The following is a 22,849-nucleotide window of genomic DNA, read 5'->3' on the forward strand; positions in this document are numbered from 1 at the left end:
TTCAAAACGGAGCTTGTAACGTTTTTTTCTCTGGCGGATCCTGCAAACACTGATTTAACCCGAATTTCTTTCTGGGTGCCGGACAAAAAAAAAAAAAAAATTATTCTCTCTCTCTCTCTCTCCTCTCTCTCTCTCCTCTTCCCCCAGCGATTCCTTTAAATTTCTTCATTTTCAGGATCCGTCTGAAAACGGATCCTGTGCCATCCGTTCACATCAGTTGAGAACGGATCCGCTTGTCCGCCTTTTTGGCGGATTATAACTGATGCAAAAAAACTGAAGTGTGAAAGAGGCCTAAGCGTCTTGTGAGACCCTCAAAATATCAACACTAGTCACTTCACTAGTGAGCCGTCTAGAACGGAGCCGCTAAAATAAGCATCACAAAAAAATCAACTCCGATCTAGACGCAACCGTGACGTGAGGGTGCAGCAGAAGCCTCAGACACTGTGCTGCAGCCCCACAGCTCAGCTCCGTCCTATGGCCATGTGCAGCAGACCTTACTGTGGAGGAGCTGGAGCCCGCGCCTGATTTTGTTGTGGCCGTGTTACGTAGAGCTCCACTCTGCACTCCGCGCCTCCTGGGTGTGATGCCTCCGTCCAGTCACTGAGCACAGCTTGTCTGAGCAAATAGCTGCCAGTAGGAGGCGCTGTAACATGCCGTCTCCGGTGACCGGCCTGATTATTACGCCGCTTCCTTACACCCAGCCACAAGAATGTGATAATGGCAGAAATCCATAGAGGTGCCCTCCGCTGTACGCCCGGCTTTCATCACTTGTAGTAAGTACCGCAGGACGGCGGCTGTTAACAGACAGGGCGGCAGCTCAGGAGTTTTGCACTTTGTATCAGCCTTAAAGTCTGAAATGAAGTTATTTACTGGCGGGATCTCTGCTTCGCCCGACTCCTGTGAGAGCCCCAGCTGTTCTGGGGTGAGGGAACGGACCGGCACTGCGTCCGCCCGAGCCTGTGAGAGCCCCAGCTGTTCTGGGGTGAGGGAACGGACCGGCACTGCGTCCGCCCGAGCCTGTGAGAGCCCCCAGCTGTTCTGGGGTGAGGGAACGGACCGGCACTGCGTCCGCCCGAGCCTGTGAGAGCCCCCAGCTGTTCTGGGGTGAGGGAACGGACCGGCACTGCGTCCGCCCGAGCCTGTGAGAGCCCCCAGCTGTTCTGGGGTGAGGGAACGCACCGGCACTGCGTCCGCCCGAGCCTGTGAGAGCCCCAGCTGTTCTGGGGTGAGGGAACGCACCGGCACTGCGTCCGCCCGAGCCTGTGAGAGCCCCAGCTGTTCTGGGGTGAGGGAACGGACCGGCACTGCGTCCGCCCGAGCCTGTGAGAGCCCCAGCTGTTCTGGGGTGAGGGAACGGACCGGCACTGCGTCCGCCCGAGCCTGTGAGAGCCCCAGCTGTTCTGGGGTGAGGGAACGGACCGGCACTGCGTCCGCCCGAGCCTGTGAGAGCCCCAGCTGTTCTGGGGTGAGGGAACGGACCGGCACTGCGTCCGCCCGAGCCTGTGAGAGCCCCAGCTGTTCTGGGGTGAGGGAACGGACCGGCACTGCGTGCGCCCGAGCCTGTGAGAGCCCCAGCTGTTCTGGGGTGAGGGAACGGACCGGCACTGCGTGCGCCCGAGCCTGTGAGAGCCCCAGCTGTTCTGGGGTGAGGGAACGGACCGGCACTGCGTCCGCCCGAGCCTGTGAGAGCCCCAGCTGTTCTGGGGTGAGGGAACGGACCGGCACTGCGTCCGCCCGAGCCTGTGAGAGCCCCAGCTGTTCTGGGGTGAGGGAACGGACCGGCACTGCGTCCGCCCGAGCCTGTGAGAGCCCCAGCTGTTCTGGGGTGAGGGAACGGACCGGCACTGCGTCCGCCTGAGCCTGTGAGAGCCCCAGCTGTTCTGGGATGAGGGAATGGATCCGCCCGAGCTCACAACTTTATAGGGCTGCTATGGGCGCCCCGAGCTTCCTACACGTCGCCTCATAGTGTCTCCACACTATTGTGGAGACACTACGCACGTATTGGTGCGTGGACGAGAAGCAGCGCCGAGAACAGAGCAGCCTTTGTGTGTAATGATGCTGGGGAACCTCGACAAGATGTGTGTGTGTGTATATATATATATACACAGTATAATATACCTCCGTGTATATACAGTGTGTGTGCGTATATATATACTGTATATATTAGATGTACCTACGTGTGTATACAGTGTGTGTGCATATATATAATGTACCTACGTGTGTATACAGTGTGTGTGCATATATATAATGTACCTACGTGTGTATACAGCGTGTGCATATATATATAATGTACCTACGTGTGTGTATACAGTGTATGTGCGTATATATATTCTATATATATAAGATGTACCTACGTGTGTATACAGTGTGTATGCATATATATAATGTACCTACGTGTATATACAGCGTGTGTGCATATATATATAATGTACCTACGTGTGTATACAGTGTGTGTGTGTATATATATATATATATATATAATGTACCTGTGTGTGTGCATATATATAATGTACCTACGTGTGTATACAGTGTGTGTGCATATATATAATGTACCTACGTGTGTATACAGCGTGTGCATATATATGTATAATGTACCTACGTGTGTATACAGTGTGTGTATATATAATGTACCTGTGTGTATGCAGTGTGTGTGCATATATATAATGTACCTACATGTGTATACAGTGTGTGTGTGCATATATATATATATATATAATGTACCTACGTGTGTATGCAGTGTGTGTGCATATATATAATGTACCTACGTGTGTATACAGTGTGTGTGCGTATATATGTATAATGTACCTACATGTGTATACAGTGTGTGTGTGCATATATATATATATATATATGTACCTGTGTGTATGCAGTGTGTGTGCATATATATATAATGTACCTACATGTGTATACAGGGGGTGTGTGCGCATATATATATATAATGTACCTACGTGTGTATGCAGTGTGTGTGCATATATATATAATGTACCTACGTGTGTATACAGTGTGTGTGCATATATATATAATGTACCTACGTGTGTATACAGTGTGTGTGCATATATATATAATGTACCTACGTGTGTATGCAATGTGTGTGCATATATATATAATGTACCTACGTGTGTATGCAGTGTGTGTGCATATATATAATGTACCTACGTGTGTATACAGCGTGTGTGTGCATATATATATATATATATATATATATAATGTACCTACGTGTGTATACAGCGTGTGTGCATATATATAATGTACCTACGTGTGTATACAGCGTGTGTGTGCATATATATAACGTACCCACGTGTGTATACAGTGTGTGTGCATATATATAATGTACCTACGTGTGTATGCAGTGTGTGTGCATATATATATAATGTACCTACGTGTGTATGCAGTGTGTGTGTATATATATATATATAATGTACCTGTGTGTATACAGTGTGTGCATATATATATAATGTACCTGTGTGTATACAGTGTGTGTGCATATATATATAATGTACCTACGTGTGTATACAGTGTGTATATATAATGTACCTACGTGTGTATACAGTGTGTGTGTGTGTGCATATATATATAACGTACCCACGTGTATATACAGTGTGTGTATATATATATATATATATATATATATATATATATATATAGCTGAAGAGCCCGGCGCTGCCCGGGCATAGTAACTAACTGTGGTTAGTTATAGCAAATTATAATTATCCTCCATCCCATAGTCCCGTGCCCATACACCCATCATACATATCCACCATCTTACAGTCCCATGCCCATATACCCATCATACATATCCTCCATCCCATAGTCCCGTGCCGATATACCCGTCATACATATCCTCCATCCCATAGTCCAGTGCCCATATACCCATCACTCGTGTTGAGCGATACCAACCGATATAGTGAAATATCGGATTGGATCGGACCGATACCCAAAAAGTATCGGATATCACCGATTCCGATACCGGAAACCAATGCAAGTCAATGGGACAGAAATATCGGAATTAAAAAAAACCCTTTCTTTCCTTGTAGGTTAATTCTACATGAAGAAAAACAACTAATAATAATGTAGAATGTATTGGGGGAGGTGGAGGAGACATTAACCCCTTCCTGACATCCGACGTACTATCCCGTCCACGGTACCCGGGCCCGTATGGCCGTGGACGGGATAGTACGTCTACCGCGATCAGCGGCGCCCACGTGGTGAGCGCCGCTGATCGCGGCCGGGTGTCAGCTGATTATCACAGCTGACACCCGGCACAATGTGTCAGGGGCGGTCACGGACCGCCCCCGACACGTTAACCCCTTGCACACCGCGATCAAACATGATCGCGGTGTAGCGGGAGTTAAAGGGAAGCATCGGCAGGGAGAGGGCTCCCTCCGTGCTTCCCTGAGCCCCCCACTGCAGCGCAATGTGCAGCGCTGCTGCGGGGGGCTCCTATCCTTCAGGCCCCCGAATCAAAGATGGCGACGGGGGCCTTCGGGGACCTGAGGAAGCTTTCTTCCTCAGTGCCTGCAAAGCGCAGGCATGAGGAAGCCTTCGGCACTGCCTGTGACAGATCGCTGATCTGTCACAGTGATCTGTGATGTGACAGATCAACGATCTGTCACAGGACAGTGATGTCCCACCTGGGACTATGTAATAAAGTAAAAAAAAAAATTAAAAATAAATGTAAAAATAAATTTAAAAAAATCGCCAAATAAATTAGTAAAAAAAAAAAAAAATATTCCCCAATAAATTCATTTTTTGAAAATAATAAAAAAAAACAATAAAAGTACACATATTAGGTATCGCCGCGTCCGTAACGACCTGCCCTATAAAACTGTCCCATTAGTTAACCCCTTTAGCGAACCCCTTAAAAAATAAAAATAAAAAACGAAGCAGAAAATAATGATTTATTATCATACCGCCAAACAAAAAGTGTAATAACGCGCAATCAAAAAGACGCATATAAATATCCATGGTACCGCTGAAAACGTCATCTTGTCCCGCAAAAAACGAGCAGCCACACAGCATCATCAGCGAAAAAATAAAAAAGTTATAGCTCGCAGAATAAAGCGATGCAAAAATAATTATTTTTTATATAAAATAGTTTTCATTGCATAAAACCGACAAAACATAAAAAAACGACCTAAATGAGGTATCGCTGTAACCGTACTGACCCAAAAAATAAAACCGCTTTATCAATTTTACCGCACGCAGAACGGTGTAAACGCACCCCCCCAAAAGAAATTCATGAAACGCTGGTTTTTGTTCATTCTGCATCCCAAAAATCGGAATAAAAAGCGATCAAAAAAGTCACGTGCCCGAAAATGGTACTGATAAAAACGTCAACTCGTCTCGCAAAAAATAAGACCTCACATGACTCGGTGGGTCAAAATACGGAAAAATTATAGCTCTCAATATGTGGTGATGCAAAAACTATTTTTACAATAAAAAGCGTCTTTTAGCGTGCGACAGCTGCCAAACATAAAAACCGCCACAAATAGTAAATCAACCCCCCCCCGTTATCACCCCCTTAGTTAGGGAAAAATAATAAAATAAAAAAATGTATTTATTTCCATTTTTCCATTAGGGCTAGGGTTAGGGTTAGGGCTAGGGTTAGGGCTGAGATTAGGGTTAGGGGTGTGTTGGGGTTCGGGTTGGAGTTAGAATTGGGGGTTTCCACTGTTTGGGCACATCAGGGGCTCTCCAAATGCAACATTGCGTCTGATCTCAATTTCAGCCAATTCTGAGTTGAAAAAGTCATATGGTGCTCCTTCCCTTCCAGGCTCTGCCATGCGCCCAAACAGTATTTTACCCCCATATGTAGGGTATCAGCCTACTCAGGACAAAGTGCAAAACAATTTTTGGGGTCCAATTTCTCCTGTTACCCTTAGGAAAATAAAAATTTGGGGGCAAAAATATCATTTTTGTGGAAAAAAATGATTTTTTTATTTTCACGTCCGAGCGTTATAAACTTTTGTGAAGCACTTGGGGGTTCAAAGTGCTCACCACACATCTAGATAAGTTCCGTGAGGGGGTCTAGTGTCCAAAATGGGGTCACTTGTGGGGAGTTTCAATAGTTTAGGTACATCAGGGGCTCTCCAAACGCACATGACACCCGCAGACCATTCCATCAAAGTCTGCATTCCAAAACGTCACTGCTTCCCTTCCGAGCCCCGACGTGTGTCCATACAGTAGTTTTCTCCCACATATGGGGTGTCAGCGTACTCATGACAAATTGGACAACAACTTTTGGGGTCCAATTTCTCCTGTTACCCTTGGGAAAATGAAAAAATTGGGGACTAATTGATCATGTTTGTGGAAAAAATACGATTTTTTTATTTTCATGCCCGGGCATTATAAACTTCTGTGAAGCCCTTGGGGGTTCAAAGTGCTCACCACAGATCTAGATAAGTTCCTTAGGGGTTCTAGTTTCCAAAATGGGGTCATTTGTGGGTGTTTCCACTGTTTAGGTACATTAGGGGCTCTCCAAAGGCAACATGACACCCGCAGACCATTCCATCAAAGTCTGCATTCCAAAACGTCACTACTTCCCTTCCGAGCCCTGACGTGTGTCCATACAGTAGTTTTCTCCCACATATGGGGTGTCAGCGTACTCAGGACAAATTGGACAACAACTTTTGGGGTTCAATTTCTCCTGTTACCCTTGGGAAAATAAAAAAAATGGTGACTAAAAGATCATGTTTGTGGAAAAAATACGAATTTTTTATTTTCACGCCCGGGCGTTATAAACTTCTGTGAAGCACTGGGGGTTTCAAAGTGCTCACCACACATCTAGATAAATTCCTTGGGGGGTCTAGTTTACAAAATGGTGTCATTTGTGGGGGGTTTCCACTGTTTAGGTACATCAGGGGTTTTCCAATCGCGACATGGTGTCTGATCTCAATTCCAGCCAAAAACGTCAAATGGCGCTGCTTCCCTTCCGAGCTCTGCCATGCGCCCAAATAGTGGTTTACCCCCACATGTGGGGTATCAGCGTACTCAGGACAAATTGCACAATAACTTTTAGGGTGCTGTTACCCTTGGAAAAATAAGAATTGAGGGTGAAAAGATCATTTTTGTGGAAAAAATATGATTTTTTAATTGTACGGCTTTATGTTATAAACTTCTGTGAAGCCCTTGGGGGTTCAAAGTTCTCACCACACATCTAGGTAAGTTCCTTAGGGGGTCTAGTTTCCAAAATGGTGTCATTTGTGGGGGGTTTCCACTGTTTTGGTACATCGTGGGTTTTCCAATCGCGACATGATGTCCGATCTCAATTCCAGCCAAAAACGTCAAATGGCGCTGCTTCCCTTCCGAGCTCTGCCATGCGCCCAAATAGTGGTTTACCCCCACATGTGGGGTATCAGCATACTCAGGACAAATTGCACAATAACTTTTAGGGTCCTGTTACCCTTGGGAAAATAAAAATTGGGGTGAAAAGATCATTTTTGTGGAAAAAATATGATTTTTTAATTGTACCACTGTACGTTATAAACTTCTGTAAAGCCCTTGTGGGTTCAAAGTTCTCACCACATATCTAGATAAGTTCCTTGGGGGGGTCTAGTTTCCAAAATGGGGTCACTTGTAGGGGGTTTCCACTGTTTAGGTACATCAGGGACTCTCCAAACGTGACATGGCGTCCGATCTGAATTCCAGCCAATTTTGCATTGAAAAAGTCAAACGGCGCTCCTTCCATTCTGAGCTCTGCCATGCGCCGAAACAGTCGTTCCCCCCCACAAATCAGGTATCAGCGTACTCAGGACAAATTGCACAATAACTTTTGCAGTCCAATTTCTCCTGTTACCCTTGGTAAAATAAAAAAAATTGAACCTGAAGTTTTTTTTTGTGAAAAAAAGTTAGATGTTCATTTCTTTTTAAATATTCAAAAAAATTCCTGTGACGCACCTAATGGGTTAATAAACTTCTTGAATGTGGTTTTGAGCACCTTAAGGGGTTCAGTTTTTAGAATGGTGTCACTTTTGGGTATTTTCTATCATATAGACCCCTCAAAGTGGCTTCAAATGTGATGTGGTCCTAAAAATAAAATGGTGTTGTAAAAATGAGAAATCGCTGATCAACTTTTAACCATTATAACTTCCTAACAAAAAAAAATTTTGGTTCCAAAATTGTGCTGATGTAAAGTAAACATGTGGGAAATGTTACTTATCAAGTTTTTTGTGTGCCGTATCTCTGTGATTTAAGGGCATAAAAATTCAATGTTGGAAAATTGCGAAATTTTCAAAATTTTTGCCAAATTTCCATTTTTTTCACAAATAAACGCAAGTTATTTGAATGAAATTTTACCACTAACATGAAGTACAATATGTCACGAGAAAACAATGTCAGAATCACCGGGATCCATGGAAGCGTTCCAGAGTTATGACCTCATAAAGGTACAGTGGTCAGAATTGTAAAAATTGGCCTGGTCATGAACGTGCAAACCACCCTTGGGGGTGAAGGGGTTAAAGGCATAGAGGTTTAGCCCAATCAAATAGAATAGCAGGAATTCATTTTTTTTAAGACGTTCGGAGTTACAAAGATATTGACTATTTTAAACTTCTTTATTTTTTGTCAGATATGTATGTTTCACTACTTCCATGCTCTTCACCTTTTTTACTTCTCCCATACTTTCTCCTTCATGATCCTCAGCAGCATCTTTTTCATCGACTTCTTCACCTTATTCATCTTCTTCTTTTTCACCTTCTTCCTATTATTCTTTTTTTTACATTCTTCATATTCTTCTTAATCAACTATTATTCTTCTTCATATTCTACTTCTTCATCTTCTTCCTATTCTTCTTCTTCATCATATTCTTATTTGTGACAGGCATTCCTGTAGTTGTTATCTATAAAAGTTTGAAGATTACACCTTCCGTTCTGCCTGTCACAAAAGATTTACAACAGGATTTGTCCGCGTTCAGTTTGGCCTGCAGCAGCAGGCATTTTCCAGGGGCACCACGAGGAGGAATGGACTCACTCCCATACACTGCTTAGTCTTCTTCTGCTTATAATTTAGATAATATATTTTGCTCTGCTTTTTGGTCTTCGGCTTTTTGGTCTTCGGCTTTTTGGTCTTCGGCTTTTTGGTCTTCGGCTTTTTGGTCTTCGGCTTTTTGGTCTTCGGCTTCTTGGTCTTCGGCTTCTTGGTCTTCGGCTTCTTGGTCTTCGGCTTCTTGGTCTTCGGCTTCTTGGTCTTCGGCTTCTTGGTCTTCGGCTTCTTGGTCTTCGGCTTCTTGGTCTTCTGTATCTTGGTGGTTGTCTTCATGTTCTTGTCCTCTTGGTCATCTTCTTCAGGGTCATCTTTTTGGTCTTCTTCAGGGTGGTCTTCCGGGTCGTCATCTTCAGGGTCATCGTTTTCGTGGTCGTCGTCTTCTTCTGGGTGGTTTTCAGGGTCGTTGTCGTCAGGGAGATCCAGAGTGATAACCAAAAACCATTTCCAGAAGCTTGGACTTGGAAATGAAGCAGAAGGTACAAGAAGGCTGAGGAACTGCCGAGAACCAGCTGACGGTGCTGGAACCCGGAGGGGCAGCAGATGGAACAAGAGCCAATGGCACTAACGAGGACAAGCTGACGGTGCTGGAACCTGGTTACTAAGCAGGAGATACCTGTGCTAGAAAGCACTACCAAGGACCAGCAGACGTTGCTGGAACTCGGATATCGAGAAGGAGGCACCTAAGCCAAAGGCACTGCCGAGAACCAGCTGATGTTACTGGAACCCGGATGGGTGGCACAAGCTGCAAGAGCCAATGGAACTAGCGAGGACCAGTTGACGGTGCTGGAATCCGGAGGGGTAGCAGAAGGAACAAGAGCCAATGGCACTTCAGAGGACCAGCTGACGGTGCTGGAACCTGGTTACTAAGCAGGAGGTACCTGTGCTAGAAAGAAACCAAGGACCAGCAGACGTTGCTGGAACTCGGATACCGAGAAGGAGGCACCTCAGCCAAAGGCATTGCCGAGAACCAGCTGACAGTGCTGGAACCCGGATGGGTAGCAGAAGGTACCCATGAAAAACAAGGTTGCAAGGCCGCGAGCCGGCCACAGTTACCGAAACCCACAGTCCTACAGGGGCTGCTTGTCCTACTGGCACTACGGAACCAGCCTTTGTTGCCAGATCCCGCAGCCCACATAGGAAGCCCATAAACTGCAGGCACCATAGACTCGGCTAACCCGACCGCAACATGACAGGACAACGTATTGGTGGCAAAGTGACGTTGACACTACCCGGAAACAGCAGGCGTGCTGGAACCAGGCTCGGCAGGAGGGAGTACCTGTGCCAAAGACAATGCCGGGAAGCAGCTGGCGGTGTTGGAACCCTGGGAAAATGCTACAAACAGAGTGGAGACAGAGGCCTAATTGGAGCAAGTTTGAAATCAGTAGTAGTGTGAATGTGGAGGCAGCAGTAGACATTGCCGGACACACAACAGGGGAGCAGCTGGAGTTACTGAACCCCACTAACACAGGAGCTAGTGTTTTTCTCTGTGCAGATGGCACTTCTGAGCAGCAACTGGCAGTGTTGGAGCCCAGGGTCAATCATGGAGTAGGCTGAGGCCTACTTGGAGCAAGTTTTATATCTGATGTAGTTTGAATGTGGAGGCAGCAGGAGACTTTGCCAGACACACAGCAGAGGTGCAGCTGGCGTTACTGAACCCCACTAACACAGGAGCTAGTGTTTTTCTCTGTGCAGACGGCACTTCTGAGCAACAACTGGTGGTGTTGGAGCCCAAGGTCAATCATGGAGTAGGCTGAGGCCTACTTGGAGCAAGTGTAAAATCTGATGTAGTTTGAATGTGGAGGGAGCAGGAGATATTGCCGGACACACAGCTGGGGAGCAGCTGGCGTTACTGAACCCCACTGACACAGGAGCTAGTGTTTTTCTCTGTGCAGATGGCACTTCTGAGCAACAACTGGCGGTGTTGGAGCCCAGGGATTACAGTTCAGTGGTGGAATCATGAACACAACAGGAGACCTGGATACTGTTGCCAACCAATTATTTATTCTGGAAGAGGACTGGCAAATTCCGGCGAGATCCAGGCCTTGTTCACTTTCAGAAAAGTAAGCCAGTCAACGTTATCGGAGGATAGTCGCGTGCGACGGTCTGTTAGTACACCACCTGCGGCACTAAAGACGCGTTCCGATAATACACTAGCAGCAGGGCAAGCCAGCACCTCCAATGCATACTGGCTAAGCTCTGGCCATGTATCTAGCTTAGAGACCCAAAACTTGAAGGGGGAAGAGCTGTCTGGGAGCACACTGACAGGGCAAGACATGTAGTCTGTCACCATCTGACTGGAGCTGTCTGTGATGGTGTAGACATTTGTGGCGGGCACACAAAACTTTGCCACATTTGGGCCATATTGGTCTTGCCTTGTGCTGAGGCACTGCCTCTGCTCCCTCTTTGTGCAGAGCTTCCTCCACTGCCTCGATGCACAGAGCTGCTTTGTAAAGCACTAGCACCACTGCTCTCGGGTGGAATGGAGAACATGATGGAATGCACCAGTGTGTCTTGGTACTCCCGCATTTTACTCTCCCGGTTCAACGGTGTTATGAGGCTTTGTAAGTGGTCCTGGTAGCGAGGATCTAGGAGGGTGTACACCCAATAATCAGCCGTGTTGAGAATGTGGGCGATGCGGAGGTCATTTCTCAGGCACTGCAGCATGAAATCAACAATGTGCTGCAGACTCCCAACTGCCCAAGAAACGCTGTCCCCTGCATGAGGCGTCATCTCTGCCTGCTCTGCATCACCCCACCCTCGCTGTACATACTGACTACTAGAGCACTGTGTACCTCCCTCCTCTGGAGAGATGTCTTCCTCCTCCATTGACTCCTCCTCATCCTCCTCACAAAGTGTCCCCTGCCTAGGCCTTTGTGAGGAACCACGTTGCGCAGACTGTCCAGAAGCAGATGGCATTTGTGACTCCTCATCCTCCATCTCTTCCAAAACCTCCTCCCTTAGTGCTTGCAGCTTTTGAAGCAGGCAGATAAGGGGGACAGTCATGCTGACTAGTGCATCATCTGCACTCGCCATCGAAGTCGAATCATCGAAGGCACGCAAAACGTGGCAGATGTCCTTCATAGAGGCCCACTTAGTGGTGCTGAAGTGTGACCGGCGCACAGTGCGACTTGTTTGCGCCTGATGCAGCTGGTACTCCATTACTGCTGCCTGCTGCTCACACAACCGCTCCAACATATGTAATGTTGAATTCCACCTGGTGGGTACGTCACATATGATGTGATGTTCCGGAAGGCGGAATCGGCGCTGCAGAGCTGCAATGCGCGATCTTGCCATGCTGGAACGCCGCAAGTGAGCGCACTCTATGCGGACCTTGTGCAGCAGTGCATCAAGATCCGGATAGTCCCTCAGAAAGCTCTGCACGACCAAGTTGAGCACATGTGCCAGACATGGGATGTGAGTGAGGTTGCCTAGGCCCAGAGCTGCCACCAGATTTCGGCCATTGTCACACACTACCAAGCCTGGCTGGAGATTCGCTGGCACAAACCACACGTCGCTCTCCTGCTTGATGGCATTCCAGAGCTCCTGCGCTGTGTGGCTTCGATTCCCCAAAGAAATTAATTTCAGTACGGCCTGTTGACGTTTGGCCACGGCTGTGCTCATATCGGTCGTAACAGGCTCCTGCAGCGCTGATTCTGAGGAACTGGAGTATGAGGAGGAGTCAATGTGTACAGACTGGATTTCTGCAATCCTTGGAGTTGGCAGAACACGTACAGCGCCACTCTCAAGTCCTGTACCCGACTCCACAACATTGACCCAATGGGCAGTGAGGGAAAGGTATCGTCCCTGTCCATGGGTCCTGGTCCACGCATCGGTGGTCAGGTGGACCTTGCTACTGATGGCGTTTAGTAGCGCATGTTTAATTTTTCCCTCCACATGCTTTTGCAGGGCAGGGACGGCTTACCTGCTGAAATAAAAGCGGCTGGGCACGGTGTATTGTGGGACTGCCAATGCCATGAAGTTACGGAAGGTGTCAGTCTCCACCAGCCTGAATGAGAGCATTTCAAGGGCCAGTAGTTTGGCAATGCCAGCATTCAGAGCCTGTGCTCGGGGATGGTTTGCAGAGTATGGCTGCCTTTTCTCCCATGCCTGTGCTACCGATGGCTGTAGAGTGGCCTGGGAGTGTGAGGATGACAGGGAACGTGATGCTGTGGGTGGAATGTCACTGGGTCTCTGGACAACCGTGCCAGAGGTTCTTCCATTGCGATCCTGTGAGGAAGCCGAACCAGCTGTGTGGGAGCTGGAGAAAGAGGCTACAACACGAGCTGAAGAGGTGGTAGTTGGTGCTGTAGGTTGGCCTACGTCTTCAGTGTGTCTTTGTCCGCTTGGTCCGCACATGTTTCCACATATTTGTGGTATTCAGGTTGCTGACACTTTTCCCTCTTTTGACTTAGATTACACAGCTTGCATTTGACAAAGCAAATGTCATCTGCAACTGTGTCGAAAAAGGACCACGCACTGCAAGTCCTGGGAGCACCCATTTTGGAAGAGGAAAGCTCCTAACGGGTGCCGAAGTGGAGGCTACAGGCAACCAAGTCTGCCCCCTCCCTCTCCCTCCTGTTTTGGCCGTTCGGGGAATCTCTTCCTCAGAGCTGCTCCCACCACCTTCCTGTTCCTCGCGCCATGATGGGTCAAGGACCTCATCATCTACACTCCCCTCTTCAAACACCTGCTTCTCCTGGGTAGTCTCGCCAGCACAGTACGCACCAGAAAGTGGCACCTGAGTCTCATCTGATGCGTACTGAGGTGTGCTGACCATAGGCACTGGCCCACCACCTCTTCAGATTCAGAGGGACAAAGCAGTTGCGCATCACTGCATACTCCCTCTTCTTCACATTCTAGAATGCTACTTGGCTGGCCCCCTGTTTCCAAGCCAAGAGATTCAGAGAACAGAAGTAGAGATGGCTCCTGTCCAGGGCTCTCTGACTGCCTGGGCAATTTGGCAGGTGGTGAAGAGACAGATGGTTGCTCTTCAGTGCTCTGGCCCTGAGAGGATGTGGAAGTCATTGAAGTCGATGCGTTAGCTGCCATCCATCCGACAACGGCTTCAATTTGTTCGTCCCGCAGCAGTGGGGTATGGCGAGGTCCTACAAAGCTGCGCATAAAGGACTGTTGCCTGGTAAAACTGGGGGATGCTGAGTCACTGGTTCCCTCAGCAGGCACAGAATCCCCACGTCCTCTCCCTGCTGAAACTCCACGCCCACGTGCCATACTCCCTGCCTTCTTCATCTTGGTAGACTGATAAAGATAGGCAGAAAAGTACAAAGGGGGGGCTTAGTGTGCTTATTCCTGAACACTGCTAACAGGTATAAGAAACACTAATTTTATAAAGTGTGTGGACTACACTTTAATATGAGCTAATGTGGACTACACAACTGTCAAGTGGAGTGTTTGGTGAACTTTATTTACGTGTTTTTTTTCAAAAAAAACAAAAAGGATGTGACCAAAGATGTGAAAGCGATAGTATCACAAACTTTTTGGAGCTATTACAATGCAGGAAGGTAACCTACAATGCAACAGATGAGGCTCCAAAAATAGGCTAATACTAATCCGGCAGTTGCTGCAGGGCACAAGCCAGAAAAAAGGCTCCTCTATCCACTTCTATATAGTGTTTGCAATCAACCAATGTAGATGGATACGGATGGAAGCACACTAATAGGAGAAAAAAAATCAGGAAAAATGAGCTGCAATAAAACAAAAAAAGGACTATGTATGAGGCAGTGACGCACGCTGAGCGGACTACAACCAGAGGTGGCTGCAGAACACACTACAACTAGAGCTGCACTCACACACAGAGACCTCACAGACAGCTATGAACAGTGCAGAGAACTGGGCACTAGCACTGAAAGGCTGCAGAAAGGCTCCGCTGTCTACTCCTATAGTGTTTACAACCAATGTATATGGATACGGATGGATGCACACTAATAGGATAATAGGAGAATTAATGAAAAATGAGCAGCAATAAAACAAAAATATGTATGAGGCAGTGACGCACGCTGAGCGCCCTACAACCAGAGGTGGCTGCAGGACACACTACAGCATGAGCTGCACTCACACAGACCTTGCAGACAGCTGTGAACAGCGCTGCAAGGCAAAAGAAAGCTACAGTGATTGATAATGTAGCCTAGGTAAAGCACAATATTATTTAGCATATCGCTATCTCTAACTGTCCCTCATAGTCTTGAACAGCAGCCTGTCCCTAACTGAATTCACAGCAGAGTGAACCCTAAATGGCGGCGGTGGCAGCTTTTATAGTGCATCATGACATCATTTCAGCAGCCAATCACAGCCATGCCATTAGTTAACATGCCTACATGCCTAACAGGATGTGCCCACTCTTCTGAGGATTCCTCATTGGCTGAATCAAATCAAACTGGCTCATAGCATTATGGGAACTTCCGATTCCGGTATTCAATATGCAAAAAGTATCGGAATTCCGATACCGCGAATATTGGCCGATACCCGATATTTGTGGTATCGGAATGCTCAACACTACCCATCACACATCCTCCATTCCATAGTCCCGTTCCCATATACCCGTCATACATATCCTCCATCCCATAGTCCAGTGCCCATATACCCATCACACATCCTCCTTCCCATAGTCAACCATTATGACATCATAATGAGCGGCGGGGCTTGCAACCTATGATGACATCAGCGTCACCATGGCAACCATTATGACATCATAATGAGGGGCGGGGCTTGATATACACACACACACTTTTTCCCCATTATGTAGATAGGGGCAAAATTGGTGAATTGGAACGCGCGGGGTTAAAATTTCGCCTCACAACAAAGCCTAGGACACTCTCGGGGTCCAGACGTGTGACTGTGCCAAATTTTGTGGCTGTAGCTGCGACGGTGCGGATGCCAATCATACATACATACACACACTTGAGCTTTATATATTAGATGTACCTATGTGTGTATACAGTGTGTGTGTACATATTTATAATGTACCTACGTGTGTATACAGTGTGTGTGCATATATATAATGTACCTACGTGTGTATACAGTGTGTATGCATATATATAATGTACCTACGTGTGTATAGAGTGTGTGTGCATATATATAATGTACCTACGTGTGTATGCAGTGTGTGTGCATATATATAATGTACCTACGTGTGTATACAGTGTGTGTGCATATATATATATATATATATATAATATACCTACGTGTGTATGCAGTGTGTGTGCATATATATATATAACTAGCTGAACAGCCCGGCGCTGCCCGGGCATAGTAACTAACTGTGGTTAGTTATAGAAAATTATAATTATCCTCCATCCCATAATCCCGTGCCCATATACCCATCATACATATCCACGATCCCATAGGCCCGTGCCCATATACCCATCAAACATGTCCTCCATCCCATAGTCGAATTTCCATATACCCATCGCACATCCTCCATCCCATAGTCCCATGCCCATATACCCATCACACATCCTCCATCCCATAGTCCCATGCCCATATACCCATCACACATCCTGCATCCCATAGTCCCGTGCCCATATACATATCCGCCATCCCATAGTCCCGTCCCCATATACCCGTCAAACATATGCTCCATCCCATAGTCCAGTGCCCATATATCCATCACACATCCTCCATCCCATAGTCCCGTGCCCATATACATATCCTCCATCCCATTAGTCCCGTGCCCATATACCCGTCATACATATCCTCTATCCCATAGTCCAGTGCCCATATACCCATCACACATCCTCCATCCCATAGTCAACCATTATGACATCATAATGAGCGGCGGCAGGTCTTGCAACCTCTGATGACATCAGCGTCGCCATGGCAACCATTGTGACATCATAATGAGGGGCGGGGCTTGATACACACACAATGCTTCCCCAGTATGCAAATAGGGGCATTGTGACATCATAATGAGGGGCGGGGCTTGACGCGCACACATTTTTTCCTCAGTATGTAGATAGGGGCAAAATTGTTTGGTGAATTGGAACGTGCGCGGTTAAAATTTCGCCTCACAACATAGCTTAGGACGCTCTCGGGGTCCACACGTGTGACTGTGCCAAATTTTGTGGCTGTAGCTGCGACGGTGCGGATGCCTATCCTGGACATACACACATACATACATACATACATACATACATACACACTTTGAGCTTTATATATTAGATGTACCTACGTGTGTATACAGTGTGTGTGCATATATATAATGTACCTACGTGTGTATACAGTGTGTGTGTGTGTGTGTGTGTGTGTGTGTATATGTATATATATATATATATATATATATATATATATATATATATATATATATATATACTAGCTGAAGAGCCCGGCGCTGCCCGGGCATAGTAACTAACTGTGGTTAGTTATAGAAAATTATAATTATCCTCCATCCCATAATCCCGTGCCCATATACCGATTATACATATCCACGATCCCATAGGCCCGTGCCCATATACCCATCAAACATGTCCTCCATCCCATAGTCGAATTCCCATATACCCATCGCACATCCTCCATCCCATAGTCCCATGCCCATATACCCATCACACATCCTCCATCCCATAGTCCCATGCCCATATACCCATCACACATCCTGCATCCCATAGTCCCGTACCCATATACCCATCAAACATATGCTCCATCCCATAGTCCAGTGCCCATATATCCATCACACATCCTCCATCCCATAGTCCCGTGCCCATATACATATCCTCCATCCCATTAGTCCTGTGCCCATATACCCGTCATACATATCCTCTATCCCATAGTCCAGTGCACATATACCCATCACACATCCTCCATCCCTTAGTCCCGTGCCCATATACATATCCGCCATCCCATTAGTCCCGTGCCCATATACCCGTCATACATATCCTCTATCCCATAGTCCAGTGCCCATATACCCATCACACATCCTCCATCCCATAGTCCCGTGCCCATATACATATCCGCCATCCCATAGTCCCGTGCCCATATACCCATCATACATATCCTCCATCCCATAGTCCCGTGACCGTATACATATCCTCCATCCCATAGTCCCGTGCCCATATACCCATCATACATCCTCTATCCCATAGTCCCATGCCCATATACCCATCACACATCCTCCATCCCATAGTCCCATGCCCATATACCCATCATACATATCCTCCATCCCATAGTCGAGTGCCCATATACCCATCACACATCCCCCATCCCATAGGCCAGTGCCCATATACCCATCACACATCCTCCATCCCATAGGCCAGTGCCCATATACCCATCATACATATCCTCCATCCCATAGTCAAGTGCCCATATACCCATCACACATCCTCTATCCCATAGTCCCATGCCCATATACCCATCAAACATCCTCCATCCCATAGTCCCATGCCCATATACCCATCATACATATTCGCCATTCCATAGTCGAGTGCCCATATACCCATCATACATATCCGCCATCCCATAGTCCCGTGCCCATATACCCATCATACATCCTCTATCCCATAGTCCCATACCCATATACCCGTCACACATCCTCCATCCCATAGTCCCATGCCCATATACCCATCATACATATCCTCCATCCCATAGTCCCGTACCCATATACCCATCACACATCCTCCATCCCATAGGCCAGTGCCCATATACCCATCACACATCCTCCATCCCATAGGCCAGTGCCCATATACCCATCATACATATCCTCCATCCCATAGTCAAGTGCCCATATACCCATCACACATCCTCTATCCCATAGTCCCATGCCCATACACCTATCACACATCCTCCATCCTATAGTCCCATGCCCATATACCCATCATACATATTCGCTATCCCATAGTCCAGTGCCCATATACCCATCACACATCCTCCATCCCATAGTCCCGTGCCCATATACCCGTCACACATATCGTCCATCCCATAGTCCCGTGCCCATATACCCGTCATACATATCCTCCATCCCATAGTCCAGTGCCCATATACCCATCACACATCCTCCATCCCATAGTCCCGTGCCCATATAACCGTCATACATATCCACCATCCCATAGGCACGTGCCCATATACCCGTCATACATATCCTCCATCCCATAGTCCAGTGCCCATATACCCATCACACATCCTCCATCCCATAGTCAACCATTATGACATCATAATGAGCGGCGGCAGGTCTTGCAACCTCTGATGACATCAGCGTTGCCATGGCAACCATTGTGACATCATAATAAGGGGCGGGGCTTGATACACACACACTGCTTCCCCAGTATGCAAATAGGGGCATTGTGACATCATAATGAGGGGCGGGGCTTGACGCGCACACATTTTTTCCTCAGTATGTAGATAGGGGCAAAATTGTTTGGTGAATTGGAACGTGCGCGGTTAAAATTTCGCCTCACAACATAGCTTAGGACGCTCTCGGGGTCCAGACGTGTGACTGTGCCAAATTTTGTGGCTGTAGCAGCGACGGTGCGGATGCCTATCCTGGACATACACACATACACACACATACATACATACATACATACATACATACATACATACATACATACATACACACTTTGAGCTTTATATATTAGATGTACCTACGTGTGTATACAGTGTGTGTGCATATATATAATGTACCTACGTGTGTATACAGTGTGTGTGTGTATGTATGTGTGTATATATATATATATATATATTAGCTGAAGAGCCCGGCGCTGCCCGGGCATAGTAACTAACTGTGGTTAGTTATAGAAAATTATAATTATCCTCCATCCCATAATCCCGTGCCCATATACCGATCATACATATCCACGATCCCATAGGCCCGTGCCCATATACCCATCACACATCCTCCATCCCATAGTCCCATGCCCATATACCCATCACACATCCTCCATCCCATAGTCCCATGCCCATATACCCATCACACATCCTGCATCCCATAGTCCCGTACCCATATACCCATCAAACATATGCTCCATCCCATAGTCCAGTGCCCATATATCCATCACACATCCTCCATCCCATAGTCCCGTGCCCATATACATATCCTCCATCCCATTAGTCCCGTGCCCATATACCCGTCATACATATCCTCTATCCCATAGTCCCGTGCCCATATACCCATCACACATCCTCCATCCCATAGTCCCATGCCCATATACCCATCATACATATTCTCCATCCCATAGTCGAGTGCCCATATACCCATCACACATCCCCCATCCCATAGGCCAGTGCCCATATACCCATCACACATCCTCCATCCCATAGGCCAGTGCCCATATACCCATCATACATATCCTCCATCCCATAGTCGAGTGCCCATATACCCATCATACATATCCGCCATCCCATAGTCCCGTGCCCATATACCCATCATACATCCTCTATCCCATAGTCCCATGCCCATATACCCATCACACATCCTCCATCCCATAGTCCCATGCCCATATACCCATCATACATATCCTCCATCCAATAGTCCCGTACCCATATACCCATCACACATCCTCCATCCCATAGGCCAGTGCCCATATACCCATCACACATCCTCCATCCCATAGGCCAGTGCCCATACACCCATCACACATCCTCTATCCCATAGTCCCATGCCCATATACCCATCACACATCCTCCATCCTATAGTCCCATGCCCATATACCCATCATACATATTCGCCATCCCATAGTCCAGTGCCCATATACCCATCACACATCCTCCATCCCATAGTCCCGTGCCCATATACCCGTCACACATATCGTCCATCCCATAGTCCCGTGCCCATATACCCGTCATACATATCCTCCATCCCATAGTCCAGTGCCCATATACCCATCACACATCCTCCATCCCATAGTCCCGTGCCCATATACCCGTCATACATATCCACCATCCCATAGGCCCGTGCCCATATACCCGTCATACATATCCTCCATCCCATAGTCCAGTGCCCATATACCCATCACACATCCTCCATCCCATAGTCAACCATTATGACATCATAATGAGCGGCGGCAGGTCTTGCAACCTCTGATGACATCAGCGTCGCCATGGCAACCATTGTGACATCATAATGAGGGGCGGGGCTTGATACACACACACTGCTTCCCCAGTATGCAAATAGGGGCATTGTGACATCATAATGAGGGGTGGGGCTTGACGCGCACACACTTTTTCCCCAGTATGTAGATGGGGCAAAATTGTTTGGTTAATTGGAACGTGCGCGGTTAAAATTTCGCCTCACAACATAGCTTAGGACGCTCTCGGGGTCCAGACGTGTGACTGTGCCAAATTTTGTGGCTGTAGCTGCGACGGTGCGGATGCCTATCCCGGACACACACACACACACACACACACACTTTGAGCTTTATATATTAGATATATAATGTACCTACGTGTGTATACAGTGTGTGTGCATATATATATACAGTCATGGCCAAAAGTATTGACACCCCTGCAATTCTGTCAGATAATATTCAGTTTCTTCCTGAAAATGATTGCAAACACAAATTCTTTGGTATTATTATCTTCATTTAATTTGTCTTAAATGAAAAAACACAAAAGAGAATGAAGCAAAAAGCAAAACATTGATCATTTCACACAAAACTCCAAAAATGGGCCGGACAAAAGTATTGGCACCCTCAGCCTAATACTTGGTTGCGCAACCTTTAGCCAAAATAACTGCGACCAACCGCTTCCGGTAACCATCAATGAGTTTCTTACAATGCTCTGCTGGAATTTTAGACCATTCTTCTTTGGCAAACTACTCCAGGTCCCTGATATTTGAAGGGTGCCTTCTCCAAACTGCTATTTTTAGATCTCTCCACAGGTGTTCTATGGGATTCAGGTCTGGACTCATTGCTGGCCACCTTAGAAGTCTCCAGTGCTTTCTCTCAAACCATTTTCTAGTGCTTTTTGAAGTGTGTTTTGGGTTATTGTCCTGCTGGAAGACCCATGACCTCTAAGGTAGACCCAGCTTTCTCACACTGGGCCCTAAATTATGCTGCAAAATTTGTTGGCAGTCTTCTGACTTCATAATGCCATGCACACAGTCAAGCAGTCCAGTGCCAGAGGCAGCAAAGCAACCCCAAAACATCAGGGAACCTCCGCCATGTTTGACTGTAGGGACCGTGTATTTTTCTTTGAATGCCTCTTTTTTCTCCTGTAAACTCTATGTTGATGCTTTTGCCCTAAAAGCTCTACTTTTGTCTCTTCTGACCAAAGAACATTCTTCCAAAACGTTTTAGGCTTTTTAAGGTAAGTTTTGGCAAACTCCAGCCTGGCTTTTTTATGTCTCGGGGTAAGAAGTGGAGTCTTCCTGGGTCTCCTACCATACAGTCCCTTTTCATTCAGACGCCGATGGATAGTACGGGTTGACACTGTTGTACCCTCAGACTGCAGGGCAGCTTGAACTTGTTTGGATGTTAGTGGAGGTTCTTTATCCAACATCCGCACAATCTTGCGTTGAAATCTCTTGTCAATTTTTCTTTTTCGTCCACAACTAGGGAGGTTAGCTACAGTGCCATGGGCTTTAAACTTCTTGATGACACTGCGCACGGTAGACACAGGAACATTCAGGTCTTTGGAGATGGACTTGTAGCCTTGAGATTGCTCATTCTTCCTCACAATTTGGTTTCTCAAGTCCTCAGACAGTTCTTTGGTCTTCTTTCTTTTCTCCATGCTCAATGTGGTACACACAAGGACACAGGACAGAGGTTGAGTCAACTTTAATCCATGTCAACTGGCTGCAAGTGTGATTTAGTTATTGCCAGCACCTATTAGGTGCCACAGGTAAGTTACAGGTGCTGTTAATTGCACAAATTAGAGAAGTATCACATGATTTTTCGCACAGTGCCAATACTTTTGTCCACCCTCT

General features: G+C 46.8%; 1 long non-coding RNA gene across 1 annotated transcript in view; it reads left to right on the forward strand.

The window, feature by feature from the left end:
- Positions 1-473: 473 nt before the first annotated feature.
- LOC141098716 (uncharacterized) overlaps positions 474-22,849 on the forward strand; it is a 149,912-nt gene continuing 127,536 nt past the window's right edge. The window contains exon 1 of the long non-coding RNA XR_012234325.1: positions 474-773. This is a non-coding gene — a long non-coding RNA (uncharacterized lncRNA). The remainder of the gene's footprint in view (positions 774-22,849) is intronic.

The sequence above is a fragment of the Dendrobates tinctorius genome, unplaced genomic scaffold (assembly GCF_039654945.1).
Source record: "Dendrobates tinctorius isolate UK_male_01 unplaced genomic scaffold, ASM3965494v1 ptg000094l, whole genome shotgun sequence".
Classification (NCBI taxonomy): Eukaryota; Metazoa; Chordata; class Amphibia; order Anura; family Dendrobatidae; genus Dendrobates; species Dendrobates tinctorius.